Below are 17,105 nucleotides of genomic sequence, written 5' to 3' on the forward strand. Positions count from 1 at the left end.
ACATCATGCTGTCCGTCACGTGATCTCTCAATGGCGGGAAGAACATGATGACGTCAGAGTTTGGAACCTGCTAGCAGTTGAGCTCGGAACCTGCTAGCAGTTTCCAGAGAGGCTTTCAAGCAGACCAGACCTATTTGCATTGTATCCTACAGTTTCCTGTACAGCTTCGTTTGTTCATTAAATTTTATTGTTTTTGATTTTCTGAGTCGATCTCAATTCTTCGGCTAGGAACCCCAGTTCCTACATTGGTGACCCCAATTTCTTCGAACAATTTTCATTGAAGTTACATCATGGACACAAACGCCGTCACCCTCAAACTGCCGCAATTTTGGGAGCAACAACTGGCCGCGTGGTTTTTCCAGGCGGAAGCCCAATTTGCAATCCGGGGAGTAACAGCGGATTCGACCCATTATTATTACGTGGTCTCCGCCCTCGACAGCGCCACGGCCTCGTGGGTCGTCAGCCTCCTCGAGAGTCCACTGAACGATGGCAAGTACGAAGCTTTAAAAGCAAGTTTACTGCAGATTTTCGGTCTGTCCAAGTTGGAGCGCGCTCGCAGACTTATCTCCATGCCCGGCCTCAGGGACTCAAAACCCTCATAGCTCATGAGCCAAATGTTCACGCTTTTGGGCTCGGAATCGCAATGTTTTCTGTTCCGCGATCTGTTTCTTTTTAACTAACAGATCAAGTACAGACGGCCTTGGCCAATTCCGCGATCACGGATTTATTGCCTGTCCATCTTTGTCCTTTTCCATGACTACCATAAATCTCACCAAATTATGGTCACTGTCACCAAAATGCTCTCCTACTGATACATCTACCACTTGCCTGGCTACATTCCCTAGAATTAGGTCCAGTGTCGCCCCCTCTCTTTTGGACTTTCTACCTGCTGGCTCAAAAAGCTCTCCTGGATGCACTTTAAGAATTCCGCACCCTCCAAGCCTCTAAACCCACCGCACACTCAAAACCCACCGCACACTCTGACTATCCCAGCTAATATTGGGGAAGTTGAAATCCCCTACTATTATTACCCTTTTATTTCTACACTTCTCTGAGATTTGCCTACTTATCTGTTCCTCTATCTCCGCCTGACTGTTTGGGGGCCTATGGCACACTCCCAGCAAAGTGCATGCCCCCTTTTTGTTTTTAAATTCTACCCATATGGCCTCATTAGAGGAACCTGCTAAGATATCATCCCTCCTTACAGCAGTTCAGGAAACTTTGGTTTATCCGGAGGTTAACTGTCCGGAATGCTCAAGCCACCGGCAAAAATCAGGAGCTGCTTCGTTAGGTTTTTTTTCTTTTCGTTGCTTTTTTTTCACCAGTCAGGCTCTGCAAGGTCTCGCTGAAGCTGTTGCTAAGCTACAGAGATGCTTGCAAGGTACGGCCGACTGTTTAGAAGCTGTTGCTAAGCAACAGGGTTTGTTGCCAGATACGGAGCTCAAAATCTCCGTATGTTTCAACATTAGCGCTGGTTTGTCCGGTAGTTTTGATGGGATGGCAATAGCTCGGTCCCATCGGTGCCGGACAGCACAAAGTTTCCTGTAATTGACTTCATGATTAATATTGTGACACCACCTACTCTTTTACACCCCCCTCTGTCTCACCTGAAGATTCTATACCCTGGAATACTGAGCTACCAGTCATGCCCCTCCCTCAACCATGTCTCCGTGATAGCAACAATATCATACTCCCATGTGTTCATCAACACCTTCAATTCATCTGCCTTACTCGCAAGACTGCTTGCATTAAAATAAATGCCACCCAGCCTTGCCATACTCCCTTGTGCCGTTACATATTTGCTCTGCCTTCTAGGCTGGCTTGTTTTTTCCTCTATATTTGGCTGTGCATCACCCCCTACTATAGCTCCACTCTATATCCATTCCCCTGCCAAGTTAGTTTAAACACACCCACCCCACAACAGGACTAGCAAACCTCCCCGCAAGGATGTTGGTCCCGTTCCGGTTCGGTCCAGGTTCAACCCGTCCGACTTGTACAGGTCCTACCTTCCCCAGAAGCAGACCCAGTGATCCAGGAAACTAAAGCCCTCCCTCCTGCAACTACTATTTAGCCACACATTCATCTGCTCTATCCTTCTATTCCTATACTCACTCGCACGTGGCACCGGGAGTAATCCAGAGATTACAACCTTTGAGGCCCAGCTTTTTAATCTGCTACCTAGCTCCCTAAATTCTTGTTGCAGGACCTCATCCCTCTTTCTACCCATGTCGTTGGTACCAATGTGAAAAACGACCTCCGACTGTTCACCCTCCCCCTTCAGGATGCCCTGCAGCTGTTCAGTGACATCCTTGACCCTGGCACCAGGGAGGCAACATACCATCCTCGAGTCACGTCTGCGGCCACAGAAATGTCTATCTGTTCCCCTTAAGATAAGAATCCCCTATCACTATTGCTCTCCCATTCTTTTTCCTCCCCTCATGTGCAGCTGAGCCACTCGTAGTACCAAGGACTTCTTGCTGCATTCCCCTGAGAAACCATCATCCCCTGCAGGATCCAAAATGGAAAAACTGTTGGAGAGGGAGATGGACCCAGGGGACTCCTGCACTACCTTCCTAGTTCTTGTACTCTGTCTGGCGGTCACCCATTTCCTGTCTGCCTGTGCACTCCTTACCTGTGGTGTGGCCAGCTCATTAAACGTGCTATCCACGAAGATCTCAGCTTCGCAGATGCTCCACAGTGTCTCCAGCCTCAGCTCCAGCTCTGAAACGTGGATTTCGAGTAGCTGCAGCTGGAGACACTTCCTGCACATGTATTCGCCTTGGACACCAAACGTGTCCCTGACATCCCACATTGCACAGGAGGAGCACTCCACACAGCCGAGCTGCCCTGCCATATCCTACCCTTAATTTACTCCCTTTACTTCCTTTAAATTAAAGAATATTAAATACGCTAGGGACCTTACTTCCCTTTAAACACTATTTACTCTAAACTAGAGACCTTACTTTGACTTCAACGACTGGACTGTAGAAATACACACCAGGTCTTACTTACCAATCAGCTCCTTCCCTGGTTGTGACATCACTTTATCGGTTTCGCAGTTGTTGCTGGTTGCCTTCTCCCGCTCTCGGACTCTTTCCTTGGTGTAAGGTAAGAACCAATTCCCAACTCGCAGCACTCTGTTTAAACCGCACTCCGCCTCTACACTCAGTCTCCACCCAGGGCCGCTCTCGCTGCCTCTGCTGCCGGTGACTCTGGGGAGAAGGGAGGGGGAAGATGGGAGTGGGAAGAAGGGAGGGGGGAGGAGAAGTCCCACCCTCTGAGCCAGGATATCCCAGGCTCCGACAGTGTGGCAGGATAACCTACCCTCTGTTTGCCAGGATATCCCACACTGTGACAGTGTCCCAGGATATCCCACCATCTGCGAGCCAGGATATCCCACCCTCTGTGAGATAGTATATCCCACCCTCTGAAAGTGTGCCATGCTATCCTACCCTTTCTGAACCAGGATATCCCACCTCTGTTTGCCAGGATATCCCACCCTCTGACAGTGTGCCAGGATATCCCACCTTCTGCGAATCAGGATTTCCCACCCTCTGTGAGATAGTATATCCCACCCTCTGAAGGTTTGCCAGGATAGCCCACTATCTGCGAACTACGATATCCCACCCTCTGTTTGCCTAGATATCCCACACTCAGAGAATGCCAGGATATCACACCTTCTCAGAATGTGCCAGGATATCCAACCCTTTATGAGCCAGGATATCCCATCTTCTGTGAGCTACGATATCCCAACCTTTGTGAGATAGTATATCCCACCCTCTATTTGCAGGGTATCCCACCCTCTGACAGTGTGCCAGGATATCCCAGCATCTGTGAGACAGGAGAACCCACCTCCTGTGAGCCATGATATCCCACCCTTTGAGAGATAGTATATCCCAGCCTCTAACACTGTGCCATGATATCTCACGCTCTCTGATCAAGGATATCCCACCATCTGTGAGACAGGATCGCCCACTCTATGTTTACCAGGATATATCAACCTCTGTTTGCCAGGACATCCCTCCCTCTGTGAGGCAGGATATCCCACCCTCTGTGCGCTTGGATATCCCATGCTCTGTGATCAAGTATATCCCACCCTCTGTGAGCCAGGATAACCCACCCTCTGTGCACCTGGATACCCCACCCTCTGTGAGCCAGGATATCCCATCCTATGTTAACTGGGAATTATCAATTTCTGTTTGCCAGGATATCCCACCCTATGTTAACCAGGAATTATCAACTTCTGTTTGTCAGGATATCCCACCCTCTGTGAGCCAGGATACCCCACCCCCTGTGAGCCAGGATAGCCAAACCTCTGTGAGCCGTGATAACCCTCCCACTGTTTGCCAGGATATCCCACCCTCTGACAGTGTACCAGGATATTCCACCCTCTATGAACCAGGATATCCCATCTTCTGCCAGCCACGATATCCCACACAGTGGAAGCCAGGATATCCCACATTTTCTCAACCAGGATTTCACACTTTTGTTTGCCAGGATATCCCTCCCATTGTGAGCCAGGTTATCCCACCTTCTGCGAGCTAGGATATCTCACCCTTTGTGTGCCAGGATATCCCGCTCTCTATGCGCCAGGATATCCCACATTCTGCCAGCCGCAATAACTCACCCTTTGTGAGCCACGATATCCCACCCTCTGAAAAAGTATACCCCACCCTCTGTTTGCCAGGATATCCAACGCTCTGACAGTGTGTCAGGATATCCCACAGTTGGCGAGCCAGGTTATTCCACCCCCTGTGAGCCAGGATTCCTACCATCAGACAGCGTGGCAATACGTTGCACCCTCTGTGTGCCAGGATATCCCACCCTTTGTGAGACAGGATATCCCACCCTCTGAGATAGTATATTCCAGCCTCTAACACTGTGCCGTGATACCCCACCCTCAGGGAGCCAGGATATCCCACGCTTTGTGATCAAGGATATCCCACACTCAGACAGGATTTTCCACCCTATGTTTACCAGGATATATCAACCTCTGTTTGCCAGGACATCCCACCCTCTGTGAGGCAGGATATCCAACCCATACGTGCCTGAATATCCCACCCTCTCTGAGCTAGAAAATTCCACCCTCTTTGAGCCAGGGTATCCCACCTTGTGAGCCAGGATATACCACCCTCTGTGCACCTGGATATCACACTCTCTGAGCACCTGGATATCCCACCCTCTGTGCGCCTGGATATCCCACCCTCTGTGAGTTAGCAAATCCCACCCTCTGTGAACCAGGATAGCCAACCCTTTCTGAGCCAGGATATCCCAGTGTCTGTGAGACAGGAAAAACCACCACCTGTGAGACAGGATATCCCACCTTCTGTGAGCCAGGATATCCCACCCTCGGTGAGTCAAGATTCCCAGCATCAGACAGCGTGCCAGGATATCCCACCCTCTGACAGTGTGCCAGTACACTGCACCCTCTGTGTGCCAGGATATCCCAGCGTCTATGAGACACGATATCCCAGCTTCTGCGAGCCAGGATATCCCACGCTCTGTGATCAAGGATATCTCACCCTCTGTGAGACAGGATATCCCACCCTATGTTTACCAGGATATATCAACCTCTGTTTGACAGGACATCCCGCCCTCTGTGCACCTGGATATCCCAGCCTCTGTGAGACAGGATAACCCACCCCCGTGAGACAGAATATCCCACCTTCTGTGAGCCATGATAACCCTCCCGCTGTTTGCCAGGATATCCCACCCTCTGAAAGTGTACCAGGATATTCCACCCTCTATGAACCAGGATATCCCATCTTCTGCAAGCCATGATATCCCACACATTGGGAGCCAGGATATCCCACCCTCTGTTTGCCAGGATATCCCACCCTCTCAGCGTGTGCCAGGATATCCCACATTTTCTCAACCAGGATATCACACCTTTGTTTGCCAGGATATTCCACCCTCTATGAACCAGGTTATCCCACTTTCTGTGAGCTAGGATATCTCACCCTTTGTGAGCCATTATATCCCACACATTGGGAGCCAGGATATCCCACCCTCTGTTTGCCAGGATATCCAACGCTCTGACAGTGTGTCAGGATATCCCACAGTCTGCAAGTCAGGTTATTCCACCCCTTGTGAGCCAGGATTTCCACCATCAGACAGCGTGGCCATACGTTGCACCCTCTGTGTGCCAGGAGATCCCACCCTCTGCGAGATAGTATATTCCAGCCTCTAACACTGTGCCGTGATATCCCACCCTCAGTGAGCCAGGATATCCCACGCTCTGTGATCAAGGATATCCCACCCTCTGTGAGAAAGGATATCCCACCCTATGTTTACCAGGATATATCAACCTCTGTTTGCCAGGACATCCCACCCTCTGTGAGGCAGAATATCCAAGCCTCTATGCACCTGAATATCCCACCCTCTCTGAGCTAGAAAATTCCACCCTCTTTGAGCCAGCGTATCCCAACCTCTGTGAGCCAGGATATACCACCCTCTGTGCGCCTGGATATCCCACCCTCTGTGCGCCTGGATATCCCACCCTCTGTGAGTTAGCAAGTCCCACCCTCTGTGAGCCAGGATAGCCAACCCTTTCTGGGCCAGGATATCCCAGTGTCTGTGAGACAGGAAAACCCACCCCCTGTGAGACAGTGGCCTAGATTTTCAGTGTGCCATGAGGCGGGCTTTTAGGCGTGCAGGGGGGGCAAAAATCCCAAATTCGGGTGTCCCGACACCATCCCGCCTTCACGTAAGTTTCAAAGGAGGCGGGTACACGCCACACACTGGGACCCGCCGACCCGAGGTGGGAAGGGATTAGTGCCAATTAACTGCCTGTTAACAGGCAGTTTTTAGCCTAATCCCTATTTTGAGGGGTGTCGTATGGGATTCCCGATGGCTCCAAACCACGCCAGGTTAGAGCAGGCGGGCCGTCGGGTTGAAGGACTTGGAGGGGTCGAGATGTCAGTGTACAGGTGAGTGATGGGTGCATGAGTGCAAAGGTAAGTGTGTTTGGTGTGTCTAAAGTGTGTAAATAAGTTTAATTTACCTGTACTTACCTTAACAGCCTTTCTTCCTCTAGGGGTCGGGAGTCCATCAATCAGCCAACACTGAAAGCAGAATGGCTGCGATCTGTCAAAAGTGACAGCCTTCAGCTTTCATTGCCGGTGAGACTTCTAACTGAGTCTGTGTAGAAGGACTCAGGTTAGAAGTCAGACTGTCAGTGTTTGACAGCTTCAAACAGCTGTGAAACACTGATATTTCAGCTGTCAACACCTCTTGACAGATTAAATTTCAGTCTGTGACGTCACCTGTTGCCGGGTGGCCCTTAATTGGCCTGCTGAACCCGCTGGGCAGGCTCAACAAGGGAAAATCGCGCGGATTGGCCGGACGTTGATGGAGGCGGGCCTAAAACCCAAAAGTTTTAGTCCCGCCTCCTTCCCGACTGCTGAATGAAAATCCAGCCCAGGATATCCCACCCTCTGTGAGCCAGGATAGCCGACCCTCTGTAAGCCATGATATCCCACCCTCTGACAGTATACCAGGATATCCCACCCTCTGACAGTATACCAGGATATTCCAACCTCTATGAACCAGGATATCCCATCTTCTGTGAGCCACGATATCCCACACGTTGGGAGCCAAGATATCCCACCCTCTGTTTGCCAGGATGTCCCACCCTCTCAGCGTGGGCCAGGATATCCCACCTTTTCTGAACCAGGATATCACACATTTGTTTGCCAGGATATCCCAACCACTGTGAGCCAGGTTATCACACATTCTGCGAGCCACAATATCTCACCCTCTGTGAGCTAGAAAATTCCACCCTCTTTAAGGCTGGATAACCCACCTCCTGTGCGCCTGGATAGCCCACCCTCTGTGAGCTTACAAATCCCGCCCTCTGTGAGCCAGGATAACCCACCCTCTAACGGAGTCCCGGGATAACCCACTGTCTGAAAGTTTGCCAGGATATCCCAACCTCTGTCAGTGTACCAGGATATCTCACCCTCTGTGAGCCAGGATAACCCACCCTCTAACGTAGTCCCGGGATAACCCACTGTCTGAAAGTTTGCCAGGATATCCCAACCTCTGTCAGTGCACCAGGATATCCCACCCTCTGTGAACCAGGATATCCACCCTCTGAAAATGTACTAGGATATCCCACCCTCTGACAGTGTGGTAGGATATCCCATTTTCTGTGACACGATATCCCACAGCCTGAGAGCCTGGACATCATAGTCATACCACACAGAAATAGACCCTTCAGCCCATCGTGTCCGCGACAGCCATCAAGCCCTGTCTATTCTAATCCCATTTTCCAGCAATTGGTCCGTAGCCTTGTATGCTATGGTGTTTCAAGTGTTCATCTAAATGCTTCTTGAATGTTTTGAGGGTTTCTGCCTCTACCACCCTTTCAGGCAGTGCGTTACAGATTCCAACCACACTCTGGGTGAAAAAGTTTTTCTCAAATCCCCTCTAAACCTCCTGCCCCTTACCTTGAAACTATGCCCCCTTGTTATTGACCCCTCTACTGAGGGGAAAAGCTCCCTTCTATCTACCCTATCTATGCCCCTCATAATTTTGTGCACCTCAATCAGGTCCCCCCTGAGCCTTCTCTGCTCCAAGGAAAACAACTCCAGCCTGTCCAGTCTCTCTTCATGGCTGAAGTGCTCGAGAACATCCTGGTGAATCTCCTCTGCACCCTCTCCAATGCAATCACATCCTTCCTATAGTGTGGCGACCCAAACTGCACACAATATTCCAACTGTGGCCTATGTACAGCTGCATCATATCCTCCCTGCTCTTATAATGTATGCCTCGGCTAAAGAAGGCAAGTATCCCATATGCCTTTTTAACCACCTTATCTACCTGTCCTGTTGCCTTCAGGGATCTATGTACATGCACACCAAGGTCCCTCTGATCCTCCGTCCTTCCCAGGGTCCATTGTGTATTCCCTTGATGTGCAGGTTAGGTTGATTTGGCTGTGATAAATTGACCCTTAGTGTTAGGGGATGAAATACGTGGGGTTACGGGGATAGGGTGGGATATGTGTCGGTGCAGGCTCGATGGGCCGAAATGGCCTCTATCTGCACTGTAGATTCTGTGATTCTGTGTGTTTGTCCTCCCAAAATGCATCACCTCACACTTTACAGGGTTAAACTCCATTTGCCACTGTTCTGCCCATCGAACCATCCCGTCTATATCATCCTGTAGCCTGAGGCTTCTCTCCTCGCTATTTACCACTCCACCAATTTTTGTGTCATCTGCGAACTTACTGATCATACCTCCTACATTCATATCTAAATCATTAATGTACACTACAAACAGCAAGGGACCCAGCACTAATCCCTGCGGTACACCACTGGACACAGGCTTCCAGTCACAAAAACAACCATCGACCATCATCCTCTGCCTCCTGCCACTAAGCCAATTTTGGATCCAATGTGCCAAATTGCCCTGAATCCCATGGGCTCTTACGTTCTTGACCAGTCTCCCATGTGGGAATTTGACAAAAGCCTTACTGATGTCCATGTAGACTACACATCAACTGCACTACCCTCATCCACACACCTAGTCACCCACTCGAAAAATTCAATCAAATTGGTCAGACATGATCTCCCCCTGACAGAGCCAGGCTGACTATCCCTGATTAATCACTGCGTCTCCAAGTGCAGGCCAATTCTGTCCCTCAGAATTTTTTCCAATAATTTCCCTACCTCTCGCTCTCTCTCTTTCCTCACCTTCCCTCTCTCTCTCTTTCCTCACCTTCCCTCTCCCACTTTCACTCACCTTCCCCCCTCTCTCTCGCCCCATCTTCCTTCTCTCTCTCTGCTCACCTTCCCTCTCTCGCTCTCTCTTTCCTCACCTTCCCTCTCTCTCTTCCTTCCCTCTCTCTCTCTTTCCTCACCTTCCCTCTCTCTCTCTCTTTCCTCACCTTCCCTCTCTCTCTCTTTCCTCACCCTCCCTCTCTCTTTCCTCACCTTCCCTCTCTCTTTCCTCACCTTCCCTCTCTCTTTCCTCACCTTCCCTCTCTCTTTCCTCACCTTCCCTCTCTCTTTCCTCACCTTCCCTCACTCTTTCCTCACCTTCCCTCTCTCTTTCCTCACCTTCCCTCTCTCTTTCCTCACCTTCCCTCTCTCTTTCCTCACCTTACCTCTCTCTTTCCTCACCTTCCCTCTCTCTTTCCTCACCTTCCCTCTTTTTCCTCCCCTTCACTCTCTCTTTCCTCACCTTCCCTCTCTCTCTTTCCTCACCTTCCCTCTCTCTCACTTTCCTCACCATCCCCCTCTCTCTCTCTTTCCTCACCTTCCTTCTCTCTCTCTCTTTCCTCACCTTCCCTCTCTCTCTCTTCCCTCACCTTCCCTCTCTCTTTCCTCACGTTCCCTCTCTCTCTTTCCTCACCTTCCCTCTCTCTCTCATTCCTCACCTTCCCCCTTTCTCTTTCCTCACCTTCCCTCTCTCTTTCCTCACCTTCCCTCTCTCTTTCCTCACCTTCCCTCACTCTTTCCTCACCTTCCCTCACTCTCTCTTTCCTCACCTTCCCTCTCTCTCACTTTACTCACCATCCCCCTCTCTCTCTCTTTCCTCACCTTCCCTCTCTCTCTCTCTTTCCTCACCTTCCCTCTCTCTCTCTTCCCTCACCTTCCCTCTCTCTTTCCTCACGTTCCCTCTCTCTCTCTTTCCTCACCTTCCCTCTCTCTCTCATTCCTCACCTTCCCCCTTTCTCTCTTTCCGCACCTTCCCTCTCTTTCCTCACCTTCCCTCTCTCGTTCCTCACCTTCCCTCTCTCTTTCCTCACCTTCCCTCTCTCTCTTTCCTCACCTTCCCTCTTTCCTCACCTTCCCTCTCTCTCTCTTTCCTCACCTTCCTCTCTCTCTTTCCTCATCTTCCCTCTCTCTCTCTCTTTCCTCACCTTCCCTCTCTCTTTCCTCACCTTCCCTCTCTCTCTCTTCTCACCTTCCCTCTCTCTCTTTCCTCACCTTCCCTCTCTCTCTTTCCTCATCTTCCCTCTCTCTTTCCTCACCTTGCCTCACTCTTTCCTCACCTTCCCTCTCTCTTTCCTCACCTTCCCTCTCTCTTTCCTCACTTTCCCTCTCTCTTTCCTCACCTTACCTCTCTCTTTCCTCACCTTCCCTCTCTCTTTCCTCACCTTCCCTTTCACTCTTTCCTCACCTTCCCTCTCTCTTTCCTCAGCTTCCCTCTTTTTCCTCCCCTTCACTCTCTCTTTCCTCACCTTCCCTCTCTCTCACTTTCCTCACCTTCCCTCTCTCTCACTTTCCTCACCATCCCCCTCTCTCTCTCTTTCCTCACCTTCCCTCTCTCTCTCTCTTTCCTCACCTTCCCTCTCTCTCTCTTCCCTCACCTTCCCTCTCTCTTTCCTCACGTTCCCTCTCTCTCTTTCCTCACTTTCCCTCTCTCTCTCATTCCTCACCTTCCCCCTTTCTCTTTCCTCACCTTCCCTCTCTCTTTCCTCACCTTCCCTCTCTCTTTCCTCACATTCCCTCTCTCTTTCCTCACCTTCCCTCCCTCTCTCTTTCCTCACCTTCCCTCTCTCTCACTTTACTCACCATCCCCCTCTCTCTCTCTTTCCTCACCTTCCCTCTCTCTCTCTCTTTCCTCACCTTCCCTCTCTCTCTCTTCCCTCACCTTCCCTCTCTCTTTCCTCACGTTCCCTCTCTCTCTCTTTCCTCACCTTCCCTCTCTCTCTCATTCCTCACCTTCCCCCTTTCTCTCTTTCCGCACCTTCCCTCTCTCTTTCCTCACCTTCCCTCTCTCTCGTTCCTCACCTTCCCTCTCTCTTTCCTCACCTTCCCTCTCTCTCTTTCCTCACCTTCCCTCTTTCCTCACCTTCCCTCTCTCTCTCTTTCCTCACCTTCCTCTCTCTCTTTCCTCTTCTTCCCTCTCTCTCTCTCTTTCCTCACCTTCCCTCTCTCTTTCCTCACCTTCCCTCTCTCTCTCTTCTCACCTTCCCTCTATCTCTTTCCTCACCTTCCCTCTCTCTCTTTCCTCACCTTCCCTCTCTCTTTCCTCACCTTCCCTCACTCTTTCCTCACCTTCCCTCTCTCTTTCCTCACCTTCCCTCTCTCTTTCCTCACCTTCCCTCTCTCTTTCCTCACCTTACCTCTCTCTTTCCTCACCTTCCCTCTCTCTTTCCTCACCTTCCCTTTCACTCTTTCCTCACCTTCCCTCACTCTTTCCTCACTTTCCCTCTTTTTCCTCCCCTTCACTCTCTCTTTCCTCACCTTCCCTCTCTCTCACTTTCCTCACCTTCCCTCTCTCTCACTTTCCTCACCATCCCCCTCTCTCTCTCTTTCCTCACCTTCCCTCTCTCTCTCTCTTTCCTCACCTTCCCTCTCTCTCTCTTCCCTCACCTTCCCTCTCTCTTTCCTCACGTTCCCTCTCTCTCTTTCCTCACCTTCCCTCTCTCTCTCATTCCTCACCTTCCCCCTTTCTCTTTCCTCACCTTCCCTCTCTCTTTCCTCACCTTCCCTCTCTCTTTCCTCACCTTCCCTCCCTCTCTCTTTCCTCACCTTCCCTCTCTCTCACTTTACTCACCATCCCCCTCTCTCTCTCTTTCCGCACCTTCCCTCTGTCTCTCTCTTTCCTCACCTTCCCTCTGTCTCTCTTCTCTCACCTTCCCTCTCTCTTTCCTCACGTTCCCTCTCTCTCTCTTTCCTCACCTTCCCTCTCACTCTCATTCCTCACCTTCCCCCTTTCTCTCTTTCCGCACCTTCCCTCTCTCTTTCCTCACCTTCCCTCTCTCTCTTTCCTCACCTTCCCTCTTTCCTCACCTTCCCTCTCTCTCTCTTTCCTCACCTTCCTCTCTCTCTTTCCTCATCTTCCCTCTCTCTCTCTCTTTCCTCACCTTCCCTCTCTCTTTCCTCACCTTCCCTCTCTCTCTCTTCTCACCTTCCCTCTCTCTCTTTCCTCACCTGCCCTCTCTCTCTTTCCCCACCTTCACTCTCTCTCTTTCCTCATCTTCCCTCTCTCTCTCTCTTTCCTCACATTCCTTCTCTCTTTCCTCACCTTCCCTCGCTCTCTTTCCTCACCTTCCCTCTCTCATTCCTCACCTTCCCTCTCTCTCTGCTCACATTCCCTCTCTCTCCCTCTCCTTACCTTCCCTCTCTCTTTCCTCACCTTCCCCCTCACTGCTCACATTCCCTCTCTATGTGCTCACATTCCCTCCCTCTCTCTTTCCTCACCTCTCTTTCAACAACTTCCCCCTCTCTCACTTACCCCACCGTCCCCCTCTCTCATCACCTTCCCTCGCTCTCTCTCTCTACTCACCTTCCATCTCTCTCTCTACTCACCTTTCCTCTCTCTCTGCCCACCTTCCCTCTCTCTCTGCCCACCTTACCTCTCTGCCCTCCTTCCCTCTCTCTCTGCTCACCTTCGCTCTCTCTCTGTTCACCTTCCCTCTCTCTCTGCTCACCTACCCTCACTCTCTCTGCCCACCTTCCCTCTCTCTCTCTCTGCCCACCTTCCCGCTCTCTCTCTCTGCCCACCTTCCCTCTCTCTCTGCCCAACTTCCCTCTCTCTCTCTGCCCACATTCCCTCTCCCTCGCTCTCTGCCCACCTTTCCTCTCCCTCTCTCTCTGCGCACCTTCCCTCTCTCTCTCTGCTCACCTTCCCTCTCTCTCTCTCTTTCCTCAACTTCCCTCTGTCTTTCCTCACCTTCCCTCTCTCTGTCTTTCCTCACCTTCCCTCTTTCTCTCTTTCCTCACCTTCCCTCTCTCTCTATCCTCACCTTCCCTCTCTCTCTTTCCTCACCTTCCCTCTCTCTTTCCTCACCTTCCCTCTCTCTCTTTCCTCACCATCCCTCTCTCTTTCCTCACCTTCCCTCTCTCACTTTCCTCACCTTCCCTCTCTCTCTCTATCCTCACCTTTCCTCTCTCTTTCCTCACCTTCCCTCTCGTTCCTCACCTTCCCTCTCTCCTCACCTTTCCTCTCTCTCTCTTTCCTCACCTTCCCTCTCTCTCTTTCCTCACCTTCCCTCTCTCTCTCTTTCCTCACCTTCCCTCTCCCTCTTTCCTCACCTTCCCTTTCTTTTCCTCACCTTCCCTCTCTCTCTCTTTCCTCACCTTCCCTCTCTCTCTCTCTCCTCACCTTCCCTCTCTCTCTCCTCACCTTCCCTCTCTCTATCCTCACCTTCCCTCTCTCTCTTTCCTCACCTTCCCTCTCTCTTTCCTCATCTTCCCTCTCTCTCTCTTGCCTCACCTTCCCTCTCTCTCTTTCCTCACCTCCTCTCTCTCTTTCCTCACCTTCCCTCTCTCTTTCCTCACCTTCCCCCTCTCTCTTTCCTCACCTTCCCTCTCTCTTTCCTCACATTGCCTCTCTCTTTCCTCACCTTCCCTCCCTCACTTTCCTCACCTTCCCTCTCTCTCTCTTTCCCTCTCTCTCTTTCCTCACCTTCCCTCTCTCTTTCCTCACCTTCCCTCTCTCTCTTTCCTCACCTTCCCTCTCTCTCTCTCTCCTCACCTTCACTCTCTCTCTTTCCTCACCTTCCCTCTCCCTCTCTTTCCTCACCTTCCCTCTCTTTCCTAACCTTTCCTCTCTCTCTTTCCTCGCCTTCCCTCTCTCTCTCTCTTTCCTCACCTTCCCTCTCTCTCTCTCTTTCCTCACCTTCCCTCTCTCTCTCTTTCCTCACCTTCCCTCTCTTTCCTCACCTTCCCTCTCTCTTTCCTCACCTTCCCTCTCTCTTTCCTCACCTTCCCTCTCTCTTTATTCACCTTCCCTCTCTCTCTCTTTCCTCACCTTCCCTCTCTCTCTTTCCTCACCTTCCCTCTTTCTCTCTTTCCTCAACTTCCCTCTCTCTCTTTCCTCACCTTCCTTCTCTCTTTCCTCACCTTCCCTCACCTTCCCTCTTTCTCTCCTTCCTCACCTCCCCTCTCTCTTTCCTCACGTTCCCTCTCTCTCTCTTCCCTCACCTTCCCTCTCTCTCTCTCTCTTTCCTCACCTTCCCTCTATTTCCTCACCTTCCCTCTCTCTTTCCTCACCTTCCCTCTCTCTCTTTCCTCACCTTCCCTCTCTCTCTCTCTTTCCTCACCTTTCCCCTCTCTCTTTCCTCACCATCCCTCTCTCTTTCCTCAACTTCCCTCTCTTTCCTGACCTTCCCTCTCTCTTTCCTCACCTTCCCTCTCTCTCTCTTTCCTCACCTTCCCTCTCTCTCTCTCTTTCCTCACCTTCCCTCTCTCTTTCCTCACCTTCCCTCTCTCTCTCTCTTTCCTCACCTTCCCACTCTCTCTCTCTTTCCTCACCTTCCCTCTCTCTCTCTCTCTTTCTCTTTCCTCATCTTCCCTCTCTCTCTCTCTTTCCTCACCTTCCCTCTCTCTTTCCTCATCTTCCCTCTCCCTCTCTCTTTCCTCACCTTCCCCCTCTCTCTTTCCTCACCTTCCCCAACTCTCTTTCCTCACCTTCCCTCTCTCTCTCTTTCCTCACCTTCCCTCTATTTCTCTATCCTCACCTTCCCTCTCTCTCTTTAACCACCTTCTCTCTCTCTCTCTCTCTTTCCTCACCTTCCCCCTCTCTCTCTCTTTCCTCACCTTCCCTCTCTCCCTCTTTCCTCACCTTGCCTCTCTCTTTCCTCACCTTCCCTCTCTCTCTCTTTCCTCACCTTCCCTCTCTCTCTTTCCTCACCTTCCCTCTCATCTCTTTCCTCACCTTCCCTCTCTCTCTCTTTCCTCACCTTCCCTCTCTCTCTTTCCTCACCTTCCCTCTCACTCTCCTCACCTTCCCTCTCTCTCTTTCCTCACCTTCTCTCTCTCTCTCTCTCTTTCCTCACCTTCCCCCTCTCTCTCTCTTTCCTCACCTTCCCTCTCTCTCTCTTTCCTCACGATCCCTCTCTCTCTTTTTCCTCACCTTCCCTCTCTCTTTTTCCTCACCTTCCCTCTTTCTCTTTCCTCACCTTCCCTCTCTCTCTCTTTCCTCACCTTCCCTCTCTCTCTTTCCTCAACTTCCCTCTCTCTCTTTCCTCACCTTCCCTCCCCCTCTCTTTCCACACCTTCCCTCTCTCTCTCTTTCCCCACCTTCCCTCTCTCTCTTTCCTCAACTTCCCTCTCTCTCTCTTTCCTCACCTTCCCTCTCTCTCTTTCCTCACCTTCCCCCTTTCTCTTTTTCCTCACCTTCCCTCTCTCTCTCTTTCCCCACCTTCCCTCTCTCTCTCATTCCTCACCTTCCCTCTCTCTCTTTCCTCACATTCCTTCTCTTTCCTCACCTTCCCTCGCTCTCTTTCCTCACCTTCCCTCTCTCTCTGCTCACATTCCCTCTCTCTCCCTCTCCTTACCTTCCCTCTCTCTTTCCTCACCTTCCCCCTCGCTACTCACATTCCCTCTCTATGTGCTCACATTCCCTCCCTCTCTCTTTCCTCACCTCTCTTTCCCCAACTTCCCCCTCTGATCACCATCCCTCGCTCTCTCTCTCTACTCACCTTCTCTCTCTCTCTTTCCTCACCTTCCCTCTCTCTCTTTTTCCTCACCTTCCCTCTCTTTCCTCACCTTCCCTCTCTCTCTTTCCTCCCCTTCCTTCTCTCTCTCTTTCCTCACCTTCCCACTCTCTCTTTCCTCACCTTCCCTCACCTTCCCTCTCTCTCTTTCCTCACCTTCCCTCTCTTTCCTCACCTTCCCTCTCTCTTTCCTCACGTTCCCTCTCTCTTTCCTCACCTTCCCTCTCTCTCTCTTTCCTCACCTTCCCTCTCTCTCTCTTTCCTCACCTTCCCTCTTTCTCTTTCCTCACCTTCCCTCTCTCTCTTTCCTCACCTTCCCTCTCTCTTTCTCTTTCCTCACCTTCCCTCTCTCTTTCCTCACCTTCCCTCACCTTCCCTCTCTCTCTCTTTCCTCACCTTCCCTCTCTCTTTCCTCACCTTCCCTCCCTCTCTCTTTCATCACCTTCCCTCTCTCTTTCATCACCTTCCCTCTCTCTCTCTTTCCTCACCTTCCCTCTCTCTTTCCTCACCTTCCCTCTCTCTCTTTCCTCACCTTCCCTCTCTCTCTTTCCCCTCCTTCTCTCTCTCTCTCTTTCCTCACCTTCCCTCTCTCTCTCTTTCCTCACCTTCCCTCTCTCTTTCCTCACCTTCCCTCTCTCTCTCTTTCATCACCTTCCCTCTTTCTTTCCTCACCTTCCCTCTCTCTCTCTTTCCTCACCTTCCCTCTCTC

This window comes from Somniosus microcephalus, chromosome 4, assembly GCF_052327205.1.
Source record: "Somniosus microcephalus isolate GS21.2 chromosome 4, FLI_Smic_1.0, whole genome shotgun sequence".
Taxonomy (NCBI): domain Eukaryota; kingdom Metazoa; phylum Chordata; class Chondrichthyes; order Squaliformes; family Somniosidae; genus Somniosus; species Somniosus microcephalus.